The sequence below is a fragment of the Triticum dicoccoides genome, chromosome 1A, assembly GCF_002162155.2.
Source record: "Triticum dicoccoides isolate Atlit2015 ecotype Zavitan chromosome 1A, WEW_v2.0, whole genome shotgun sequence".
Lineage (NCBI taxonomy): Eukaryota > Viridiplantae > Streptophyta > Magnoliopsida > Poales > Poaceae > Triticum > Triticum dicoccoides.
In genome coordinates, this window is record NC_041380.1 from 547,755,617 (window position 1) to 547,780,447 (window position 24,831).

Consider the following 24,831-nt stretch of genomic DNA (forward strand, 5'->3'; position numbering starts at 1 on the left):
GGACAACTCCGCATTGGATACAGACAGCAGCTCCGAGTGGCACCCCAGGGAGAAGCCCCTGGCCGAATCGTAAGTACTCAAAAGCACCTATGAACACATATATCTAACTTCCTTATTTTATGGTTTTAATGTGTCGAATCATGCACTGCAGTCTGGCTCACGCCCGCGCCCAGCGATCCTCATCTTCGGGGAACTCGCTGGATCCAAAGGTGATGGACAGCAGGTCACTTCCGGAGGCCTCCTCTCCCAAGGCCACGGACGACGCCGAGGTGTTGTCTCGAAGGACCTTGCCAGGCCACGGAGAGGAATAGGAGGTCGCAGGTCGGCGCCAGAAGATGAGACCTCGGCCGCCGGACACATGGGGGAGCAAATCCCCCCGGAGACTGGCGATGGGGGCCATGTCCAATTCGGCCCCCAGCCGAACACTATTCCGGAGGCCCATACGGCTCCGGAATCAGCCAAGCAGCCTCCTTCACGAGAAGGAGGTGCACCTATTCCGCCAGTGACCTCTGTCCATCCAGAGGCGTCGGATACTTTACTGGAAGCACTGCAAAGTGCTTCCATTGTCGAAGAACACCGTACCCTCATGGGTACAGTGGTTTGAGAGGGTTCGGTCCACTAAGAGCGGACTGACCAAAGCCTGCACTAGCCTTCTGACAGGCTTTGAGGTATGTGACGTAATTTATGCAAAAAATAATATCATAGTATAGATAGTAGCCCCTGAGACACTGTCTGGTGCTCGAAAAGAGAAGCCGGACAGAGGATCAAATAATTTTCGCAGGAGACTAACAAATATATGTCTATATGAATAAGTAGGCGTCGATGCTAGCTGCGACCTCTCATTCTACCAAAGTCTCTAAACCAAAGCAGAGTTTGGAGCGGGCCTAGGAAGAGCTCAGCCATGTTAAAAAAACAACTAGAGGACCAGCAAGGTATGCAATGGTCTATTCGGATGTAGAAAGATATGAATTGTGTATGTTGATCATACTATCATGATATTTTGTAGGAGCTGCGACTGAGGTGGAGACCCTCAAGAAGTCGCTGGCCGAGGCCCAAAAGAGACTGGCGAAGGAACAAGCCGCCCGTGAAAAGCACGAGGCAAGGGTCGGGAGGACGCCGCAAAGAAATGCGAGTCCTTGGAGCACAAGATTTCGAACCAAGAGTATGAATTTGCCAAGGCTCGCCAAAGCGCGCAAGAGGCCCAGGACAAAGCCCAGGATGCCCTCCAGGAGATCCAGGAAGCCAGGAAAATCGTGGCGGGTAAGGCCTTTATTATGCAGAGCAAGTTTGTGAAGAAAAGGTACCTCTTGCTGACCTGGATTTGGAGTTCTCCATGAGCATTTGCGGATATGTCGCGCAGTGTTGCTGACACAGTGGAGTTCTTCCGAGCCGAAGAGGGGAGCTCAGAGAAGCTATTCTGGTTGCAATACCTTGCGCCAGAACATCCGGTGCCCTTTAGCGATCAACTGAAGCAACTGACCGAACTACATAGGGCGGCCGAACTGGCCATGAAGGATTTGATAATCCGTCTATGTCCCGTCGACGCCCTGCCAAGCAACTACTTTAGACTCGTGAAGCGGCTGGTCAATGCCTGCCCTCGGCTTGACGCCATCAAGCGGTTGGTCTGCATCGAAGGTGCGTGAATGGCCTTCGCCCGTGTTAAGGTGCAGTGGGCGAAGATGGACTCCTTTAAAGGTAGTTTTTGTGGGCTTGATCCTTGATGGATAGATGCCCATCTTGCGGACCGTGTCCTGATATAGCAGGTTGAGGCTGCTGCCACGTCCATAAGGACGTGCTTAAGGTGGACTCCATCAATGATTGGGTCGAGGACCAATGTGGCTGAACCGCCATGAGGATACTGGTCGGATGATCCCTGCGATCGAAGGTGATCGGACAGGACGACCATGGGTTGAATTTTGGGGCGACTGGCTCTATCACGTAGACGTCACTGAGCGCTCGTTTGCGCTCCCTTTTGGGTATATGGGTAGCGTATATCATGCTCACCATTTTAACCAGCTGGGGGGAGACTTCTTCTGTCCCCCTGTGTTCGGCGGACGGGGCTCCTCGTCGTCATTCTCACTTTGCGACCCCTTCTCCTTGCCTTTGGCATTTAACTTGCCGGCCTATTTAAAGACCCAACAACTCTGGTGGGTATGATTGGCTGGTTTATCAGGGGTGCCATGGATCTGACATGGACGATCGAGTATGCAGTCCAAGCTGGAAGAGCCCGGATTGTTCCTTTTATATGGCTTCTTCCGCTGACCGGACATGGAGCCACTGAATCAGGCATTGACCACCGTGTCATCAATATTGTCACCATTCACTACTTCAGGATGCTGCTAACGCGACACTACGATCAGAGACCCTTCGAGAAACTGTGTGCGATGCCATAATCGCAAACGATGTTGTATGAAAACCGTCAAAAAAGGTGAAAACATTTGCGATGGAGGATGCATCAAACGCGGTTCAGATTTTAGTTGTGTGTGCGATCCAGGGCATACGGTTCAGTCCAATGAACTGCTTGCGATGAGGTGGAACAAAGAAACGGGTAGCCTGATGAAGGCGTGTGTGATATAGAGCATACGGTTCACTCGGATGAACTATTTGTGATTAGGAAACACAAAAGAAACGGGCAGCCAAATGAAGGTGTGTGCGATATACAACATATGGGTCACTCGGATGAACTGTTTGTGATTAGGCAACACAAAAGAAATGGTCAGCCAGATCAAGGTGTGTGTGATTGAGGGCATACGCTTCAGAAGGATTAACTGTTTGCGATTAGGCAACAGAACAGAAACGGGTAAGCCAGATCAAAGTGTCTGCGATTGATGGCATACATTTCACATGGATGAACTGTTTGCGATTAGCCACAACAAACTGAAATAGTTAGATAGATCAATGTGTGTGCGCTAGACGGGCACACCCATTCTAACTAAAAGACGTGTGCTGACATTGCCTATTGCGGTGCACCCTATGGTGCAAACGCCACGTAAGCGGCCGAGAAGGCGTACGTGCCCACGTTACGCCTTCCGGGAATAGTGCCGCACTTATAACCGTCAGTAAATTTTGAGCATGCGTCCCGTCACAATCCAAATTGCAAACCTGTTCACACCGATCAAAACCTAAACGGTTTCCCACTTAGGAGTGTATTACTACGCGGTTATAAATACTACTACTCCAAGATGACTGCACATTCCTCCGCAACTCCTCATCCACAAAAATTCAAAAACAAACAAGTCATTCATCATCGTTCCCTTGCGTCCGCCATGGCCAGCGTGAGTTCTGGGTCGAGAGATTGTGACCAGGGAGAGGCGAGACTGGAAGCGGGAGCACGAGAGATGTCCCGCCTCACCGCGATAGCATCCAACATGTCCCGCCGCACGACCGTAGTAGCAGAGAGGTCCCACCGCACCGCCGAAGCAGCACGGAGGACCCGCCGTGCCGTCGATGCAGCAGACTGGTCCGGCCGCGCCGCGGAAGCAGCAGAGATGTCCCATGTTGGGGAACGTAGCAGAAATTCAAAATTTTCCTACGTGTCACCAAGATCTATCTATGGAGAAACCAGCTACGAGTAGAAGGAGAGTGCATCTACATACCCTTGTAGATCGCTAAGCGGAAGCATTCAAGTGAACGGGGTTGATGGAGTCGTACTCGTCGTGATTCAAATCACCGATGATCAAGTGCCGAACGCACGGCACCTCCGCGTTCAACACACGTACAGCCTGGTGACGTCTCCCACGCCTTGATCCAGCAAGGAGAGAGGGAGAGGTTGAGGAAGACTCCATCCAGCAGCAGCACAACGGCGTGGTGGTGGTGGAGGAGCGTGGCAATCCTGCAGGGCTTCGCCAAGCACCATGGGAGAGGAGGAGTAGGGAGAGAGGTAGGGCTGCACCAAGAGGGAGAGAACTCATGTGTATGGCAGCCCCAAACCTCATCTATATATAGGGGGAAGGGGGGGCTGCGCCCCCTTTTGGGTTTCCCACCCCCAAGGGGTGCGGCCAGCCCTAGATGGCAAAGGGGGCGGCGGCCAGGAGGGGGAGAGAGGGGAGGCGCACACTAGGTGGGCCTTAAGGCCCATCTGGACGAGGGTTTGCCCCCTCCCACTCTCCCTTGCGCCTTGGACCCCTTGTGGGGGGCGCACCAGCCCACCTAGGGGCTTGTCCCCTCCCACACTTGGCCCACGCAGCCTTCTGGGGCAGGTGGCCCCACTTGGTGGACCCCCGGGACCCTCCCGGTGGTCCCGGTACATTACCGATATCGCCCGAAACTTTTCCGGTGACCAAAACAGGACTTCCCATATATAAATCTTTACCTCCGGACCATTCCGGAACTCCTCGTGACGTCCGGGATCTCATCCGGGACTCTGAACAACATTCAGTAACCACATACAAGCTTCCTTTATAACCCTAGCGTCATCGAACCTTAAGTGTGTAGACCCTACGGGTTCGGGAGACATGCAGACATGACCGAGACGTTCTCCGGTCAATAACCAACAGCGGGATCTGGATACCCATGTTGGCTCCCACATGTTCCACGATGATCTCATCGGATGAACCATGATGTCAAGGACTTAATCAATCCCGTATTCAATTCCCTTTGTTTATCGGTATGTTACTTGCCCGAGATTCGATCGTCGGTATCCAATACCTTGTTCAATCTCGTTACCGGCAAGTCTCTTTACTCGTTCCGTAACACATCATCCCGTGATCAACTCCTTGGTCACATTGCGCATATGATGATGTCCTACTGAGTGGGCCCAGAGATACCTCTCCGTTTACACGAAGTGACAAATCCCAGTCTCGATCCGCATAAAACAATAGATACTTTCGGAGATACCTGTAGTGCACCTTTATAGTCACCCAGTTACGTTGTGACGTTTGATACACCCAAAGCACTCCTACGGTATCCAGGAGTTACACGCTCTCATGGTCGAAGGAAGAGATACTTGACATTGGCAAAGCTCTAGCAAATGAACTACACGATCTTATGTGCTAGTCTTAGGATTGGGTCTTGTCCATCACATCATTCTCCTAATGATGTGATCCCGTTATCAACGACATCCAATGTCCATAGCCAGGAAACCATGACTATCTGTTGATCACAACGAGCTAGTCAACTAGAGGCTCACTAGGGACATATTGTGGTCTATGTATTCACACGTGTATTACGATTTCCGAATAATACAGTTATAGCATGAATAAAAGACAATTATCATGAACAAGGAAATATAATAATAACGCTTCTATTATTGCCTCTAGGGCATATTTCCAACAGTCTCCCACTTGCACTAGAGTCAATAATCCAGTTCACATCGCCATGTGATTAACACTCACAGGTCACATCGCCATGTGACTAATACCCAAGAGTTTACTAGAGTCAGTAGTCTAGTTCACATCACTATGTGATTAACACTCAATGAGTTTTATGTTTGATCATGTTGCTTGTGAGAGAGGTTTTAGTCAGCGGGTCTGAACCTTTCAGATCCGTGTGTGCTTTACAAATCTCTATCTCATCTCCTAGATGCAGCTACCACGCTCTATTTGGAGCTGTTCCAAATAACTGTTCTACTTGGAGCTATTCTAAATTGTTGCTCCATTATATGTATCCGGTATCTCTACTTAGAGCTATCTGGATAGGTGTTAAGCTTGCATCGACGTAACCTTTACGACGAACTCTTTTACCACCTCCATAATCGAGAAAATTCCTTAGTCCACTAGTTACTAAGGATAACTTTGACCGTTGTCCTATGATCCATTCATGGATCACTCTTGTACCCCTTGACTAACTCATGGCAAGGCACACTTTCGGTGCGGTACACAGCATAGCATACTGTAGAGCCTACGTCTAAAGCATAGGGGACGACCTTCGTCCTTTCTCTCTATTCTGCCGAGGTCGAGCTTTAAGTCTTAACTTCGTACCTTACAACTCAGGCAAGAACTCCTTCTTTGACTGGTCCATCTTGAACACCTTCAAGATCATGTCAAGGTATGTGCTCATTTGAAAATATTATTAAGCATTTTGATCTATCCTTATAGATCTTGATGCTCAATGTTCAAGTAGCTTAATCCAGGCTTTCCATTGAAAAACACTTTCAAAATAACCCTATATGCTTTCCAGAAATTCTACGTCATTTCTGATCAACAATATGTCAACAATATATACTCATCAGAAATTCTATAGTGCTCCCACTCACTTCTTTGGAAATACAAGTTTCTCATAAACTTTGTACAAACCCAAAATCTTTGATCGTCATCAAAGCATACATTCCAACTCCGAGATGCTCACTCCAGTCCTTAGAAGGATTGCTGGAGCTAGCATACCTTTTAGCATCCTTAGGATCGACAAAACCTTTCTGATTGTATCACATACAACCTTTCCTCACGAAAACTGGTAAGGAAACTCGTTTTGATATCCATCTGCCAGATTTCATAAATGCAGCTTATGCTAACATGATTCCGACGGACTTAAGCATCACTACGGATGAGAAAATCTCATTGTAGTCAACTCCTTGAACTTGTGAAAAAACTTTTCGCCACAAGTCGAGCTTCATAGATGGTGACATTACCATCCACGTCCGTCTTCTTATTAAAGATCCATTTATCTCAATGGCTTGCCGATCATCGGGCAAGTCCACCAAAGTCCATGCTTTGTTCTGATACATGGATCCTATCTCGGATTTCATGGCTCCTAACCATTTGTCAGAATTTGGGCCCACCATCGCTTCTCCATAGCTCGTAGGTTCATTGTTGTCTAGCAACATGACCTTCAAGACAGGATCACCGTACCACTCCGAAGTAGTACGTGTCCTTGTCATCCTACGAGGTTTGGGAGTGACTTGATCCGAAGTCTCATGATCAATATCATAAGCTTCCACTTCAATTGGTGTAGGTGACACAGGAACAACTTCCTGTGCCCTGCTACACATTGGTTGAAGTGATGGTTCAATAACCATATCAAGTCTCCACCGTCCTCCCACTCAACTCTTTCGAGAGAAACCTTTCCTCGAGAAAGGACCCGATTCAAGAAACAATCCATATTGCTTTCGGATCTGAATTAGGAGGTATACCCAACTATTTTGGGTGTCCTATGAAGATGCATTTTATCCGCTTTGGGTTCGAGCTTATCAGCCTGAAACTTTTTCACATAAGCGTCGCAGCCCCAAACTTTTAAGAAACGACAACTTAGGTTTCTCTAAACCATAATTCATACGGTGTCATCTCAACGGAATTACGTGGTGCCCTATTTAAAGTGAATGTGGTTGTCTCTAATGCCTAACCCATGAACAATAGTGGTAATTTGATAAGAGACATCATGGTATGCATCATATCCAATAGGGTGCAACTATGATGTTCGGACACACCATCACACTATGGTGTTCCAGGCGGTATTAATTGCGAAACAATTTCCACAATGTCTTAATTGTGTGCCAAAACTCGTAACTCAGATATTCATCCCTATGATCATATCATAGACATTTTATCCTCTTGTCATAATGATCTTCTACTTCACTCTGAAATTATTTGAACCATTCAATAATTCAGACTTGTGTTTCATCAAGTAAATATTCTCAACATCTACTCGAATCATCTGTGAAGTAAGAACATAACGATATTCACTGCATGCCTCAGCACTCATTGGACTGCACACATCAAAATGTGTTACTTCCTACAAGTTGCTATCTTGTTCCATCTTACTGAAAACGAGGCTTTTCAGTCATCTTGCCCATGTGGTATGATTTGCATATCTCAAGTGATTCAAAATCAAGTGAGTCCAAACGATCCATTTGCATGGAGTTTCTTCATGCATATACACCAATAGACATGGTTCGCATGTCTCAAACTTTTCAAAACGAGTGAGTCTAAAGATCCATCAACATGGAGCTTCTTCATGCGTTTTATACCATTATGACTTACATGGCAGTGCCACAAGTAAGTGGTACTATCATTACTATCTTATATCTTTTGGCATGAAAATGTGTATCACTACGATCGAGATTCAATAAACCATTCAGGTTTAATACTAATCTTGATGGTAGAGGGAGCGTGCGATGTTTGATTATATCAAACTTGGAAACACTTCCAACACATATCGTCAGCTCTCCTTTAGCTAGTCTCCGTTTATTCCGTAGCCTTTTATTTCGAGTTACTAACACTTAGCAACCGAACCGGTATCTAATACCCTGGTGCTACTAGGAGTACTAGTAAAGTACACATTAACATAATGTATATCCAATATACTTCTATCGACTTTGCCAGCCTTCTCATCTACCAAGTATCTAGGGTAATTCTGCTCCAGTGGCTGTTCCCCTTATTACAGAAGCACTTAGTCTCGGGTTTGGGTTCAACCTTGGGTCTCTTCACTAGAGCAGCAGCTGAATGGCCGTTTCATGAAGTATCCCTTTGTTCCCTTGCCCTTCTTGAAACTAGTGGTTTCACCAACCATCAACAATTGATGCTCCTTCTTGATTTCTACTTTCGCGGTGTCAAATATCGCGAATACCTCAAGGATCATCATATCTATCCCTGATATGTTATAGTTCATCACGAAGCTCTTGCAGCTTGGTGGCAATGACTTTGGAGAAACATCACTATCTCATCTGGAAGATTAACTCCCACTCGATTCAAGTGATTGTTGCACTCAGACAATCTGAGCACAAGCTCAACGATTGAGCTTTTCTCCCTTAGTTTGTAGGCTAAGAAAATTGTCGGAGGTCTTATACCTCTTGACGTGGGCACGAGCCTGAAATCCCAATTTCAGCCCTCGAAACATCTCATATGTTCCGCGACGTTTCGAAAACATCTTTGGTGCCTCTACTTAAACCATTTAACTGAACTATTACGTAGTTATCAAAACGTGTATGTTCGATGTTCGAAACATCCACAAACGACGTTTGGGGTTCAGCACACTGAGCAGTGCATTAAGGACATAAGCTTTCTACTGTCCGCATAGTTTCTACTATCAACTTTCAACTATATTTTCTCTAGGAACATATCTAAAACAGTAGAACTAAAGCGCGAGCTACGACATAATTTGCAAAAGGTCTTTTGACTATGTTCAAGATAATTAAGTTCATCTTATGAACTCCCACTTAGATAGACATCCCTCTGGTCATCTAAGTGATCACATGATCCGAGTCAACTAGGCCGTGTCCGATCATCACGTGAGACGGACTAGTCATCATTGGTGAACATCTTCATGTTGATCGTATCTACTATACGACTCATGCTCGACCTTTCGGTCTCCGTGTTCCGAGGCCATGTCTGCACATGCTAGGCTCGTCAAGTTAACCCTAAGTGTTTTCGCTGTGTAAAACTGTCTTACACCCGTTATATGTGAACGTAAGAATCCATCACACCCGATCATCACGTGGTGCTTAGAAGCGACGAACTGTAGCAATGGTGCACAGTTAGGGGAGAACACTTCTTGAAATTTTGTAAGGGATCATCTTATTTACTACCGTCGTCCTAAGCAAACAAGATGCATAAACATGATAAACATCACATGCAATCAAATAGTGACATGATATGGCCAATATCATTTTGCTCCTCTTGATCTTCATCTTCGGGGCTCCATGATCATCATCGTCACCGGCATGACACCATGATCTCCATCATTATGATCTCCATCATCGTGTCTTCATGAAGTTGTCACGCCAACGACTACTTCTACTTCTATGGCTAACGCGTTTAGCAATAAAGTAAAGTAATTTACATGGCGTTCTTCAATGACACGCAGGTCATACAATAAATAAAGACAACTCCTATGGCTCCTGCCGGTTGTAATACTCATCGACATGCAAGTCGTGATTCCTATTACAAGAACATGATCAATCTCATACATCACATATCAATCATCACATTCTTCTTGGCCATATCACATCACATAGCATACCCTGCAAAAACAAGTTAGACGTCCTCTAATTGTTGTTTGCATGTTTTACGTGGCTGCTATGGGTTTCTAGCAAGAACGTTTCTTACCTACGCAAGACCACAACGTGATATGACAATTGCTATTTACCCTTCATAAGGACCCTTTTCATCGAATCCGTTCCGACTAAAGTGGGAGAGACTGGCACCCGCTAGCCACCTTATGCACCAAGTGCATGTCAATCGGTGGAACCTGTCTCACGTAAGAGTACGTGTAAGGTCGGTCCGGGCCGCTTCATCCCACAATACCGTCGAAACAAGATTGGACTAGTAACAGTAAGCATATTGAACAACATCAACGCCCACAACTACTTTGTGTTCTACTCGTGCAAAGAATCTACGCAATAGACCTAGCTCATGATGCCACTGTCGGGGAACGTAGCAGAAATTCAAAATTTTCCTACGTGTCACCAAGATCTATCTATGGAGAAACCAGCTACGAGTAGAAGGAGAGTGCATCTACATACCCTTGTAGATCGCTAAGCGGAAGCGTTCAAGTGAACGGGGTTGATGGAGTCGTACTCGTCGTGATTCAAATCACCGATGATCAAGTGCCGAACGCACGGCACCTCCGCGTTCAACACACGTACAGCCCGGTGACGTCTCCCACGCCTTGATCCAGCAAGGAGAGAGGGAGAGGTTGAGGAAGACTCCATCCAGCAGCAGCACAACGGCGTGGTGGTGGTGGAGGAGCGTGGCAATCCCGCAGGGCTTCGCCAAGCACCATGGGAGAGGAGGAGTAGGGAGAGAGGTAGGGCTGCACCAAGAGGGAGAGAACTCATGTGTATGGCAGCCCCAAACCTCATCTATATATAGGGGGAAGGGGGGCTGCACTCCCTTTAGGGTTTCCCACCCCCAAGGGGTGCGGCCAGCCCTAGATGGCAAAGGGGGCGGCGGCCAGGAGGGGGAGAGAGGGGAGGCGCACACTAGGTGGGCCTTAAGGCCCATCTGGACTAGGGTTTGCCCCCTCCCACTCTCCCTTGCGCCTTGGACCCCTTGTGGGGGGGCGCACCAGCCCACCTAGGGGCTGGTCCCCTCCCACACTTGGCCCACGCAGCCTTCTGGGGCAGGTGGCCCCACTTGGTGGACCCCCGGGACCCTCCCGGTGGTCCCGGTACATTACCGATATCGCCCGAAACTTTTCCGGTGACCAAAACAGGACTTCCCATATATAAATCTTTACCTCCGAACCATTCCGGAACTCCTCGTGATGTCCGGGATCTCATCCGGGACTCCGAACAACATTCGGTAACCACATACAAGCTTCCTTTATAACCCTAGCGTCATCGAACCTTAAGTGTGTAGACCCTACGGGTTCGGGAGACATGCAGACATGACCGAGACGTTCTCCGGTCAATAACCAACAGCGGGATCTGGATACCCATGTTGGCTCCCACATGTTCCACGATGATCTCATCGGATGAACCACGATGTCAAGGACTTAATCAATCCCGTATTCAATTCCCTTTGTCTATCGGTATGTTACTTGCCCGAGATTCGATCGTCGGTATCCAATACCTTGTTCAATCTCGTTACCGGCAAGTCTCTTTACTCGTTCCGTAACACATCATCCCGTGATCAACTCCTTGGTCACATTGCGCATATGATGATGTCCTACCGAGTGGGCCCAGAGATACCTCTCCGTTTACACGGAGTGACAAATCCCAGTCTCGATCCGCATAAAACAATAGATACTTTCGGAGATACCTGTAGTGCACCTTTATAGTCACCCAGTTACGTTGTGACGTTTGATACACCCAAAGCACTCCTATGGTATCCAGGAGTTACACGCTCTCATGGTCGAAGGAAGAGATACTTGACATTGGCAAAGCTCTAGCAAATGAACTACACGATCTTATGTGCTAGTCTTAGGATTGGGTCTTGTCCATCACATCATTCTCCTAATGATGTGATCCCGTTATCAACGACATCCAATGTCCATAGCCAGGAAACCATGACTATCTGTTGATCACAACGAGCTAGTCAACTAGAGGCTCACTAGGGACATATTGTGGTCTATGTATTCACACGTGTATTACGATTTCTGAATAATACAGTTATAGCATGAATAAAAGACAATTATCATGAACAAGGAAATATAATAATAACACTTTTATTATTGCCTCTATGGCATATTTCCAACATCCCACCGCGCCATGAATGCAACAGAGATGTCCTCCCTTGCCGCGGCTGACTGGGAAAATGCCTCGCGGGCAGGCGAGGACTCTTACAGGCGCATGCATGCCCTCGTCCATAGGCAGATGGATCAGATCTCCAGGTGGGCGAGGTTGCAGGATGACATGCAAGCCTCGTTTGAACAGTCTACCGACGTCATCCGGCAACTAAATTAGAGCAATGCGAAGCTCTGGGCCGTGCGCGACCTGCTAAGGACGAAGATCGTCGAAAGTGCGGAGCAGCACGAGCAGACCACTGCCTTGTTGAAGAGGACCAGCGTCATCGTCGAGAAACTTATGGACGAGAATAACAAGCTGCACATGAAGTGCAGAAGGCTAGTGGAGGAATCCATGGATGCTCTCAAGCAGCATCTTGAGGACAAGAAAGAGCTCGTCGCCGCTCACCGCGGAGACTAGTTCCCACGGCCTGCAGCAACACATCAAGAAAGTAGAGATCAACGAGCTAGATCGTTGTCTTCCTTCTTCTTTTGCCCTTGTGTATTTCGGGCGTTGCCTCATGTGGCTTTTTAATTATGTTTCTAAATATGGAAGAGAATTATTATCCACTATCATCATCCTTATATTCATCATGCTTGCTATAAGTTGCAGTCGATGCTATATAGGTCCGTTGGATCTTACATCAAGATCCGTGCAAAAATTTCTTTTTAGATTTTCATTTTTCTCTCTTAAATCTCAGTCCAGTGAGACATATAGCCACATCGTAGAATAGGTGTTCGGGCGCCATTAATGGAGACGTTGGGAGGGAGGTGCGTGGCGGGTAGCGGTCAAAGGGCTCTCCTCCCGATGAGCACGCACAGGGGTCTGATCGCACGCCTCCCGTACTTAAATAGCTACCCCGCACGACACCTCCTAGCCAATAAAAAAAGGGATGCGTGGCCGCACGTGATGACCCACAAGTGTAGGGTATCTATCGTAGCTTTTCGATAAGTAAGAGTGTCGAACCCAACGAGGAGCAGAATGAAATGATAAGCAGTTTTCAGTAAGGTATTCTCTGCAAGCACTGAAATTATCGGTAACAGGTAGTTTTGTGATTAGGTAATTTGTAACGAGTAGCAAGTAATAAAAGTAAATAAGGTGCAGCAAGATGGCCCAATCCTTTTTGTAGCAAAGGACAAGCCTGGACAAACTCTTATATGAAGGAAAGCACTCCAGAGGACACATGGGAATTATCGTCAAGCTAGTTTTCATCACATTCATATGATTCATGTTCGGTACTTTGATAATTTGATATGTCGGTGGACCGGTGCTTGGGTACTGTCCTTACTTGGACAAGCATCCCACTTATCATTAACCCCCATTGCAAGCATCTGCAACTACAACATAAGTATTAAGGTAAACCTAACCATAGCATGAAACATATGGATCCAAATCAGGCCCTTACGAAGCAACTCATAAACTAGGGTTTAAGCTTCTGTCACTCTAGCAACCCATCATCTAATTATTACTTCCCAATGCCTCCCTCTAGGCCCAAACAATGGTGTAGTGTCATGTAGTCGATGTTCACATGACACCACTAGAGGGATGACAACATACATCTCATCAAAATATCGAATGAATACCAAATTCACATGACTACTTATAGCAAGACTTCTCCCATGTCCTCAGGAACAAACGTAACTACTCACAAAGCATATTCATGTTAATAATCAGAGGGGTATTAGTATGCATAATGGATCTGAACATATGATCTTCCACCAAATAAACCAACTAGCATCAACTACAAGGAGTAATCAACACTACTAGCAACCCACGGGTACCAATCAGAGGTTTGGATACAAAGATTGGATACAAGAGATGAACTAGGGTTTGAGATGAGATGGTGCTGGTGAATATGTTCATGGAGATTGACCCCCTCCCGATGAGAGGATCGTTGGTGATGACGATGGTGACGATTTCCCCCTCCTGGAGGGAAGTTTCCCCGACAGAACAGCTCCGCTGGAGCCCTAGATTGGTTCCGCCAAGGTACCGCCTCGTGGCGGTGGAGTTTCGTCCCGTGAGCTTGCTTATGATTTTTTTCTCGGACAAAAGACTCCATATAGCCAAAGATGGGCATCGGACGGCCACCAGGGGGCCCATGAGGCAGGGGCGCGCCCAGGGGGGTAGGGCGCCCCCACCCTCGTGGCTGGTGGGTGTCCCCCCTCCGGTACTTCTTGTGCCCAATATTTTTTATATATTCTGAAAAGTGCTCCCGTGGAGTTCCAGGACTTTTGGAGATGTGCGTAATAGGTCTCTAATATTTGCTCTTTTTCCAGCCCAGAATTCCAGCTACCGGCATTCCCCCTCTTCATGTAAACCTTGTAAAATAAGAGAGACTAGGCATAAGTATTGTGACATAATGTGTAATAACAGCCCATAATGCAATAAATATCGATATAAAATTATGATGCAAAATGGACGTATCAACTCCCCCAAGCTTAGACCTCGCTTGTCCTCAAGCGAAAGCCGAAATCGAAAAATATGTCCACATGTTTGGAGATAGATGTGTCAATAAAAATAAAATACGGACATGAGGGCATCATGATCATTCTTAGAACAAAAACATATATATATATATATATATATATATATATATATATATATATATATATATATATATATATATATTGTCATATGATCTCTTATGCTAAAGTAACAATTCAAGCACAATTTCAAGTATGAATCATAAACTTCATTGAAAACTAACAAACTCTAATCTCAGTCATTGAGGCAATTGCAATTTATCATAACATAGGAAAGAGTCAATATAAGAGCTTTTCAGCAAGTCCACATACTCAACTATCATTTAGTCTTTCACAATTGCTAACACTCATGCAATATTTATGGGTATGGAGTTTTAATCAGACATAGAGAAAGATAGGGGCTTATAGTTTTGCCTCCCAACATTTTACCTCAAGGGTAATGTCAACAATAATAGCTCATGCAGACTCACATCCAATTAGCTATATGTATCTGGATCTTTCCAAGACATTGTGCTTGCCAAAGGATAAAATGTAAAAAGGAAAGGTGAAGATCACCATGACTCTTATGTAAGGTAGAAGATAAAAGTAAAAGATAGGACCTTCGCAAAGGGAAGCAGAGGTTGTCACGCGCCTTTATGGTTGGATGCACAAAATCTTAATGCAAAATAACGTCACTTTATATTGCCATTTGTGATATGGACCTTTATTATGCAGCCCGTCGCTTTTATTTCTTCCATATCACAAGATCGTATAAAGCTTATTTTCTCCACATTAATAAGTCATATATATTTAGAATGCAATTTTTATTGCATGCACCGATGACAACTTACTTGAAGGATCTTACTCAATCCATAGGTAGGTATGGTGGACTCTCATGGCAAAACTGTGTTTAAGGATATTTGGAAGCACAAGTAGTATTTCTACTTGGTGCGAAGAACTTGGCTAGCATGAGAGGGAAAGGCAAGCTCAACATGTTGGATGATCCATGACAATATAATTTATCTCAGATGTAAGAAAACATAACCCATTACGTTGTCTTCCTTGTCCAAGTCAACTCTTTAGCATATCATACTTTAATGAGTGCTCACAATCATAAAAGATGTCCAAGATAGTATATTTATATGTGAAGACCTCTCTTTCTTTATTACTTCCTATTAATTGCGACAATGACCAAAACTATGTTTGTCAACTTGTAACAACTTTTATTCATCATACTCTTTATATGTGAGCTCATTACTCTCCATAAGATCCATATGATCTCTTTATTTCTTTTTATTTCTTCTCTTTTATTTTATTCCCTCAAGATCATAGCAAGGTAATCAAGCCCTTGACTCAACACTAATCTTTATTATATATAGCTCACGGACTCGATTACATAGAAGGATCATAAAGCAAAACTCACAACTAGATCATACTAAAACTTTATTCTACTAGATCAATATATTGCCAAAATGATCGAACTAAGAAAAACAGTAAAGATAAAAGTTGTTATGGTGATACGATACCGGGGCACTCCCCCAAGCTGGGCAGTTGCCAAGGGGAGTGCCCATACCCATGTGATTATGTCTCCTTCCTCTGAGGTGGTGATGAAGGAGTTGTTGATGATGTAGGCTTGTCGTCCATCTTCCAAGGCATAGGCTCACCATCATAGAAGGATGATCGAGTCTCCGGAATCCTCAAATCTGCAGCCAAACTCATCCTCTTGAATCTATATTCATACTCACAGTTTTGGTTTTGCAGGTCATAGATCTGGGCTTGGAGGCGCTTGATTTTCTCGTGAATCTTGAAGATGGCCACCCCAATGTCCTTGGCGTCCACCTTGTGGTTGTAGGTGAACTCCGTGATCATTATGTGACTGGAGTCGAGTCCACGCTCCACCATCTCCTGACACTTGAATACTTGTTGCTCCATCGCCTCGAGCCTTGTCTCCACGCTTCCGGTCCTCCTCGGTCCCTCCACATCGTAGATGTGCAACAACCCCTCATGCATCTCAATGGTTTGAGGGTGTTGCAGCGCTTCCGTGAGGTAGGGGTTGATGACCTTCTCGAAGAACTTGTCCTTGGGGGAACTTGAAGACTCCATGGTGATCTAGATTTGTCAGAAAAACAGCTCAAAACAAAGACAGGAGATATTTTCGTGATATGGTGGTCAAAACCTTCGGGAGATTATATAATGAATTTTTACCAACCAAAAGGAGTATCGTGCAAGAAAACGGAGTCAGGAGAGCACACGAGGTGCCCACGAGGCAGGGGGGCGCGCCCTCCACCCTCGTGGAAGCCTCGTGTCCTTTTCGTTCTGCTTCTTGTTTTCCTATTTTCTTAAATATTCCAAAACAGAGAAAAATTACCATTAGAACTGTTTTGGAGTCGGTTTACTTACCGTACCACGTACATATTCCTTTTCGGAGTCTGAAACGTTCCGGAAAGTGTCTCTTATGTATTCCTCTATGGTTACGGTTTCAATAAGATTAGTTTCAACATTTATAGGATTACCTAAGATATAATGTTTGATTCTTTGACCATTCACCACCCTCGGATTTGTGCCTTCGAAGTTGTTGATTTTTATGGCACCGGAACGATAGACCTCCTCGATGACGTAAGGACCTTCCCATTTAGAGAGGAGTTTTCCTGCAAAAAATCTTAAACGAGAGTTTTATAGCAATACATAATCACCTACATTAAACTCACATTTTTGTATCATTTTATCATGCCATCTTTTAACTTTTTCTTTAAAGAGCTTGGCATTTTCATAGGCCTGGGTTCTCCATTCATCAAGTGAGCTAATGCCAAAAAGCCTCTTCTCACCAGCAAGTTTGGAGTCATAGTTGAGATCTTTAATAGCCCAATATGCCTTATGTTCTAGGTCAAGAGGTAAGTGACATGCTTTACCATAAACCATTTTGTACGGAGACATACCAATAGGATTTTTATATGCAGTTCTATAAGCCCATAATGCATCATCAAGTTTCTTGGACCAATTCTTTCTAGATCTATTAACAGTCTTTTGCAAAATTAATTTAAGCTCGCTATTGCTAAGTTCTAATTAAACACTAGACTGCGGGTGATATGGAGATGCAATTCTATGATTAACATCATACTTAGCAAGCATTTTACGAAAGGCACCATGAATAAAATGTGAACCACCATAAGTCATTAAGTATCTAGGGACTCCAAACCTTGGAAAAATAACTTCCTTAAGCATCTTAATCGAGGTGTTATGATTAGCACTACTAGTTGGAATAGCTTCTACCCACTTAGTAACGTAATCAACATCAACTAAAATATGTGTATACCCATTAGAGGAAGGAAAAGGTCCCATATAATCAAAGCCCCAAACATCAAATGGTTCAATAACAAGTGAATAATTCATAGGCATTTCTTGACGTCTACTAATATTACCGATTCTTTTACATTCATCACAAGACAAGACAAACTTACGGGCATCCTTGAAGAGAGTATGCCAATAAAACTGGACTGTAATACCTTATGCGCAGTTCTATCTCCAGCGTGGTACCCTCCATAAGACTCGGAGTGACACTTGCGTAGGATCTGTTCATGTTCATGCTTAGGTACACAACGTCTAATAATACCATCTACTTCTTTATAAATATGTGGGTCATCCCAAAAGTAATGTCTCAAATCATAGAAAAACTTTTTCTTTTGCTGGTATGTGAAACTAGGCGGTATGAATTTAGCAACAATGTAATTAGCATAATCAGCATACCATGGAGCAGTACGAGAAGCATTTATGATAGCTAATTGTTCATCAGGAAAGCTATCATGAATAGGTAGTGGGTCATCAAGAACATTCTCTAACCTAGACAAGTTGTCTACAACGGGGTTCTCAGCTCCCTTTCTATTAATAATATGCAAATCAAATTCTTGTAGCAAGAGAACCCATCTAATAAGTCTAGGTTTAGCATCTTTCTTTTCCATAAGGTATTTAATAGCAGCATGATCAGTGTGAATAGTTACTTTAGAATCAACAATATAAGGTCTGAACTTATCACAAGCAAAAACAACTACTAAAAATTCCTTTTCAGTAGTAGCATAATTTCTCTGGGCACTGTCTAGAGTTTTGCTAGCATATTGGATAGCATTCAGCTTCTTATCAACTCTTTGTCCTAGAACAACACCTACAGCATGATCGCTAGAATCACACATAATTTCAGAGGGTAAATTCCAATCAGGTGGCTGAACAATAGGTGCAGAAATCAAAGCTTTCTTAAGTATTTCAAATGCTTCTGCACAATCATCATCAAAGGCAAAAGGAATATCTTTTTGTAATAGATTAGTCAGAGGCCGGGAAATTTTTGAAAAGTCCTTAATGAACCTCCTATAAAAACCGGCATGACCCAGAAAACTTCTTATACCTTTGATGTCCTTAGGACACGACATCTTTTCAATAGCATCAACTTTAGCTTTGTCAACTTCAATGCCTCTTTCAGAAATTTTATGTCCAAAGACAATGCCTTCATTAACCATAAAGTGGCACTTCTCCCAATTCAAAACGAGATTAGTTTCTTCACATCTCTGCAAAACTCGATCAAGGTTGCTCAAGCAATCATCAAAAGAGGATCCATAAATAGAGAAATCGTCCATGAAAGCCTCACATCTTTTCACAAAAGTCAAAGAATATATCCATCATGCATCTTTGAAAGGTAGCAGGTGCATTACATAAACCAAAAGGCATACGTCTATTAGCAAAAGTACCGAAAGGGCAAGCAAAAGTGGTCTTTGCTTGATCATTAGCTGACACAGGTATTTGAGAGAAGCCAGAGTAACCATCCAGAAAGCAAAAATGTGTATGTTTGGACAATCTTTCTAGCATTTGATCAATGAAAGGCAAAGGGTAATGATCTTTTTAGTAGCTTTATTTAATTTGCGGAAATCAATTACCATCCTATAACATGTAATAATTCTTTGCGGGATCAATTCATCTTTATCATTAGGAACAACAGTAATACCTCCCTTCTTAGGGACACAATGGACAGGACTTACCCACTGACTATCAGCAACGGGATAAATTATACCTGCCTCAAGGAGCTTTAATATTTCCTTTCTTACCACTTCTTTCATCTTAGGATTCAGCCGTCGTTGGTGATCAATAACTGGTTTGGCGTCTTTCTCCAAATTTATTTTGTGTTGACATAGGGTGGGACTAATGCCTTTAAGATCATCAAGAGTATATTCAATAGCAGCACGGTGCTTCTTCAGAGTTTTTAATAATTTTTCTTCCTCCTTCTCTGAAAGGTTAGCAATAATAATAATAGGATATATCTTCTTTTCATCAAGATAAGCATATTTAAGAGTATTGCTACGTTTTGAGCTTGCGTTGGTTTTCCCCGAAGAGGAAGGGATGATGCAGCAGAGTAGCGTAAGTATTTCCCTCAGTTTCTGAGAACCAAGGTATCAATCCAGTAGGAGCCCACGCTCAAGTCCCTCGTACCTGCACAAATCGATAGCTACTCGCAACCAATGCAATTAGGGGCTGTCAAGCCCTTCACGGTCACTTACGAGAGTGAGATCTGATAGATAGAATATTTTTGGTATTTTTGATATAAAGATGCAAAGTAAAAAGTAAAAGCAAAGTAAATAGCAAAACAATATAAAAGTGATGGAGATTGATATGATGAGAATAGACCCGGGGGCCATAGGTTTCACTAGTGGCTTCTCTCAAGAGCATAAGTATTCTACGGTGGGTGAACAAATTACTGTTGAGCAATTGATAGAATTGAGCATAATTATGAGAATATCTAGGCATGCTCATGTATATAGGCATCACATCTGTGACAAGTAGATCGAAACGGTTTTGCATCTACTACTATTACTCCACTCGTCGACCGCTATCCAGCATGCATCTAGAGTATTAAGTTAAAAACAGAGTAACGCCTTAAGCAAGATGACATGATGTAGAGAGATAAATTCATGCAATATGAAATAAACCCCATCTTGTTAGCCTCGATGGCAATGATACAATACGTGCCTTGCTGCCCCTTCTGTCACTGGGTAAGGACACCTCAAGATCGAACCCAAAGCTAAGCACTTCTCCCATGGCAAGAACTACCAATCTAGTTGGCCAAACCAAACCGATAATTCGAAGAGACCTGCAAAGATAACCAATCATACATAAAAGAATTCAGAGAAGATTCAAATATTATTCATAGATAGACTTCATCATAAACCCATAATTCATCGGTCTCAACAAACACACCGCAAAAAGAAGATTACATCGAATAGATCTCCACTAGAGAGGGGGAGAACTTTGTATTGAGATTCAAAGAGAGAGAATAAGCCATCTAGCTACTAACTATGGACCCGAAGGTCTGAGGTAAACTACTGACACTTCATCGGAGCGGCTAGGATGATGTAGAAGCCCTCCGTGATGATGGCCCTCTTCCGGCGGAGCTCCGGAACAGGCCCCAAGATAGGATCTCGTGGATATAGAAAGTTGCGGCGGTGGAATTAGGTTTTTGGCTCCTGTTCTGATCGTTTGGGGGTACGTGTGTATATATAGGAGGAAGGAGTATGTTGGTGGAGCACCGAGGGTCCCACGACCTCTTTGATCCCTTGTAGTAGGGTCCAAGTCTCCTGGATCACGTTCGGTGAGAAAATCACGTTTCCGAAGATTTTATTCTGTTTGGACTCCGTTTGATATTCTGTTTATCCGAAACACTGAAATAGGCAAAAATCAGCAAATCTTGGCTGGGCCTCCGGTTAATAGGTTAGTCCCAAAAATAATATAAAAGTGGAAAATAAAGCCCAATATAGTCCAAAACAGTAGATAATATAGCATGGAGCAATCAAAAATTATAGATACGTTGGAGACGTATCAGGCATCCCCAAGCTTAATTCCGACTCGTCCTCGAGTAGGTAAATGAAAAAAAGAGAATTTTTGATGCGGAGTGCTACTTGGCATAATTTGAATGCAAATCTTCTTAATTGTGGTATGAATATTCAGATTAGAAAGATTCAAGACAAAAGTTTATATTGACATAGAAAATAATAATACTTCAAGCATACTAACAAAGCAATTATGTCTTCTCAAAATAACATGGCCAAAGAAAGTTATCCCTACAAAATCATATAGTCTGGCTATGCTCCATCTTCCCCACACAAAGTATTTAAATCATGCACAACACCGATGACAAGCCAAGCAATTGTTTCATACTCTAACTTTTTCAAAACTTTTTCAATCTTCACGCAATACATGAGCGTGAGCCATGGATATAGCACTATAGGTGGAATAGAATGGTGGTTGTGGAGAAGACAAAAAGGAGAAGATAGTCTCACATTGACTAGGCGTATCAACGGGCTATGGAGATGCCCATTAATAGATATCAATGTGAGTGAGTAGGGATTGTCATGCAACGGATGCACTAGAGCTATAAATGTATGAAAGCTCAACAAAAGAAACTAGTGGGTGTGCATCCAACTTGCTTGCTCACGAAGACCTAGGGCAATTTGAGGAAGCCCATCATTGGAATATACAACCCAAGTTCTATAACGTAAAATTCCCACTAGTATATGAAAGTGACAACATATGAGACTCTCTATATAAAGAACATGGTGCTACTTTGAAGAACAATATATGAGACTTGCTATATCATGGTGCTACTTTGAAGCACAAGTGTGGAAAAAAGGATAGTAGCATTGCCCCTTATTTATTTATTTATTTTGGGCCTTTTTTTCTTTGGCCTATTTTTTTTGCGACAATGCTCTATTGAATGATGATCATCACACTTCTATTTATTTACAACTCAATGATTACAACTCGATACTAAAACAAAGTATGACTCTATATGAATGCCTCCGGCGGTGTACCGGGATATGCAATGAATCACGAGTGACAAGTATGAAAGAATTACGAACGGTGGCTTTGCCACAAATACTTTGTCAACTACATGATCATGCTAAGCAATATGACAATGATGGATGTGTCATGATGAACTAGATGGTGGAAAGTTGCATGGAAATATATCTCGGAATGGCTATGGAAATGCCATAATATGTAGGTATGGTGGCTGTTTTGAGGAAGGTATATGGTAGGTGTATGATACCGGCGACAGTTGCACGGTATGAGAGAGGCTAGCAAAGGTGGAAGGGTGAGAGTGCGTATAATCCATGGACTCAACATTAGTCATAAAGAACTCATATACTTATTGCAAAAATTTAGAAGTTATCAAAGCAAAGTATTACGCGCATGCTCTTAGGGGGATAGATTGGTAGGAAAAGACCATCGCTCGTCCCCGACCGCCACTCATAAGGAAGACAATCAATAAATATATCATGCTCCAACTTCATCACATAGCGGTTCACCATACGTGCATGCTACGGGAATCACAAACTTCAACACAAGTATTCTTTAAATTCACAACTACTCAACTAGCATGACTTTAATATTATCACCTCCATATCTCAAAACAATTATCATGCTTCAATCTTTTCTTAGTATTCAACACACTCAAAAGAAAGTTTCACAAATCTTGAATACCAAGCATATTATTATTAGGCAAATTACCATGCTATTAAGAGACTCTCAAATTAATTTAAGTGAAGCATGAGAGATCAATAGTTTCTTTAAAACGAATCCACCACCGTGCTCTAAAAGATCTAAGTGAAGCACATAGAGTAAATTATCTAGCTCAAAAGATATAAGTGAAGCATGTAAGGCAAAATTATCTAGCTCAAAAGATATAAGTGAAGCACATAGAGCAAAATTATCTAGCTCAAAAGATATAAGTGAAGCACATAGAGCAAAATTATCTAGCTCAAAAGATATAAGTGAAGCACATAGAGTATTCTATCAAATTTTAATTCATGTATGGCTCTCTAAAAAGGTGTGTACAGCAAGTATGATTGTGGCATACTAACAAACAAAGACACAAATAACACAAGACGCTCCAAGCAAAACACATATCATGTTGGTGAATAAAAATATAGCTCCAAGTAAATTACCGATGGAAGTGGACGAAAGAGGGGATGCCTTCCGGGGCATCCCCAAGCTTTGAATTTTTGGTGTCCTTGGATTATCTTGGGGGTGTCATGGGCATCCCCAAGCTTAGGCTCTTGCCACTCCTTGTTCCATAATCCATCGAATTCTTACCCAAAACTTGAAAACTTCACAACACAAAACTCAAAATAGAAAACTCGTGAGCTCCGTTAGCGAAAGAAAACAAAAGACCACTTCAAGGTCCTTTAATGAACTCATTATTTATTTATATTGGTGTTAAACCTACTGTATTCCAACTTCTCTATGGATTATAAACTATTTTACTAGCCATAGATTCATCAAAATAAGCAAACAACACACGAAAAACAGAATCTGTCAAAAACAGAACAGTCTGTAGTAATCTGTAGCTAGCGCAAGATCTGGAAGCCAAAAAATTCTAAAATAAATTGCTGGACGTGAGGAATTTATCTATTAATCATCTTCAAAAATAATTAACTAAATAACACTCATCAAATAAAAATGACAGCAGTTCTCGTGAGAGCTAAAGTTTCTGTTTTTTACAGCAAGTTCAACAAGACTTTCCCCAAGTCTTCTCAACGGTTCTACTTGGCACAAACACTAATTAAACACAAAAACACAACCAAAACAGAGACTAAATAATTTATTTATTACTAAACAGGAGCAAATAGCAAGGAATAAAAATAAAATTGGGTTGCCTCCCAACAAGCGCTATCGTTTAACGCCCCTAGCTAGGCATAACGAGCAAGAATAGATCTAGGTATTGCCATCTTTGGTAGGCAATCCATAAGTGGCTCTCATGATAGTTTCATATGGTAATTTTATTTTATTTCTTGGAAAGTGTTCCATGCCCTTTTTAATGGAAATTGGAATCTAATATTCCCTTCCTTCATATCAATAATTGCACCAACCGTTCTAAGGAAAGGTCTACCAAGAATAATAGGGCAAGAAGGATTGCAATCTATATCAAGAACAATGAAATCTGTGGGCACATAATTCCTATTTGCAACAATAAGAACATCATTAATTCTTCCCATAGGTTTCTTAATAGTGGAATCCGCAAGATGCAAGTTTAGAGAGCAATCATCAAAATTACGGAAATCTAGTAAATCACACAAAGTCTTGGGAATAGTAGAGACCCTAGCACCCAAATCACACAAAGCATAAAACTCATGATCTTTAATTTTAATTTTAATAGTTGGTTCCCACTCATCATAGAGTTTTCTAGGGATAGAAACTTTCAACTCAAGTCTTTCTTCATAAGATTGCATCAAGGCATCA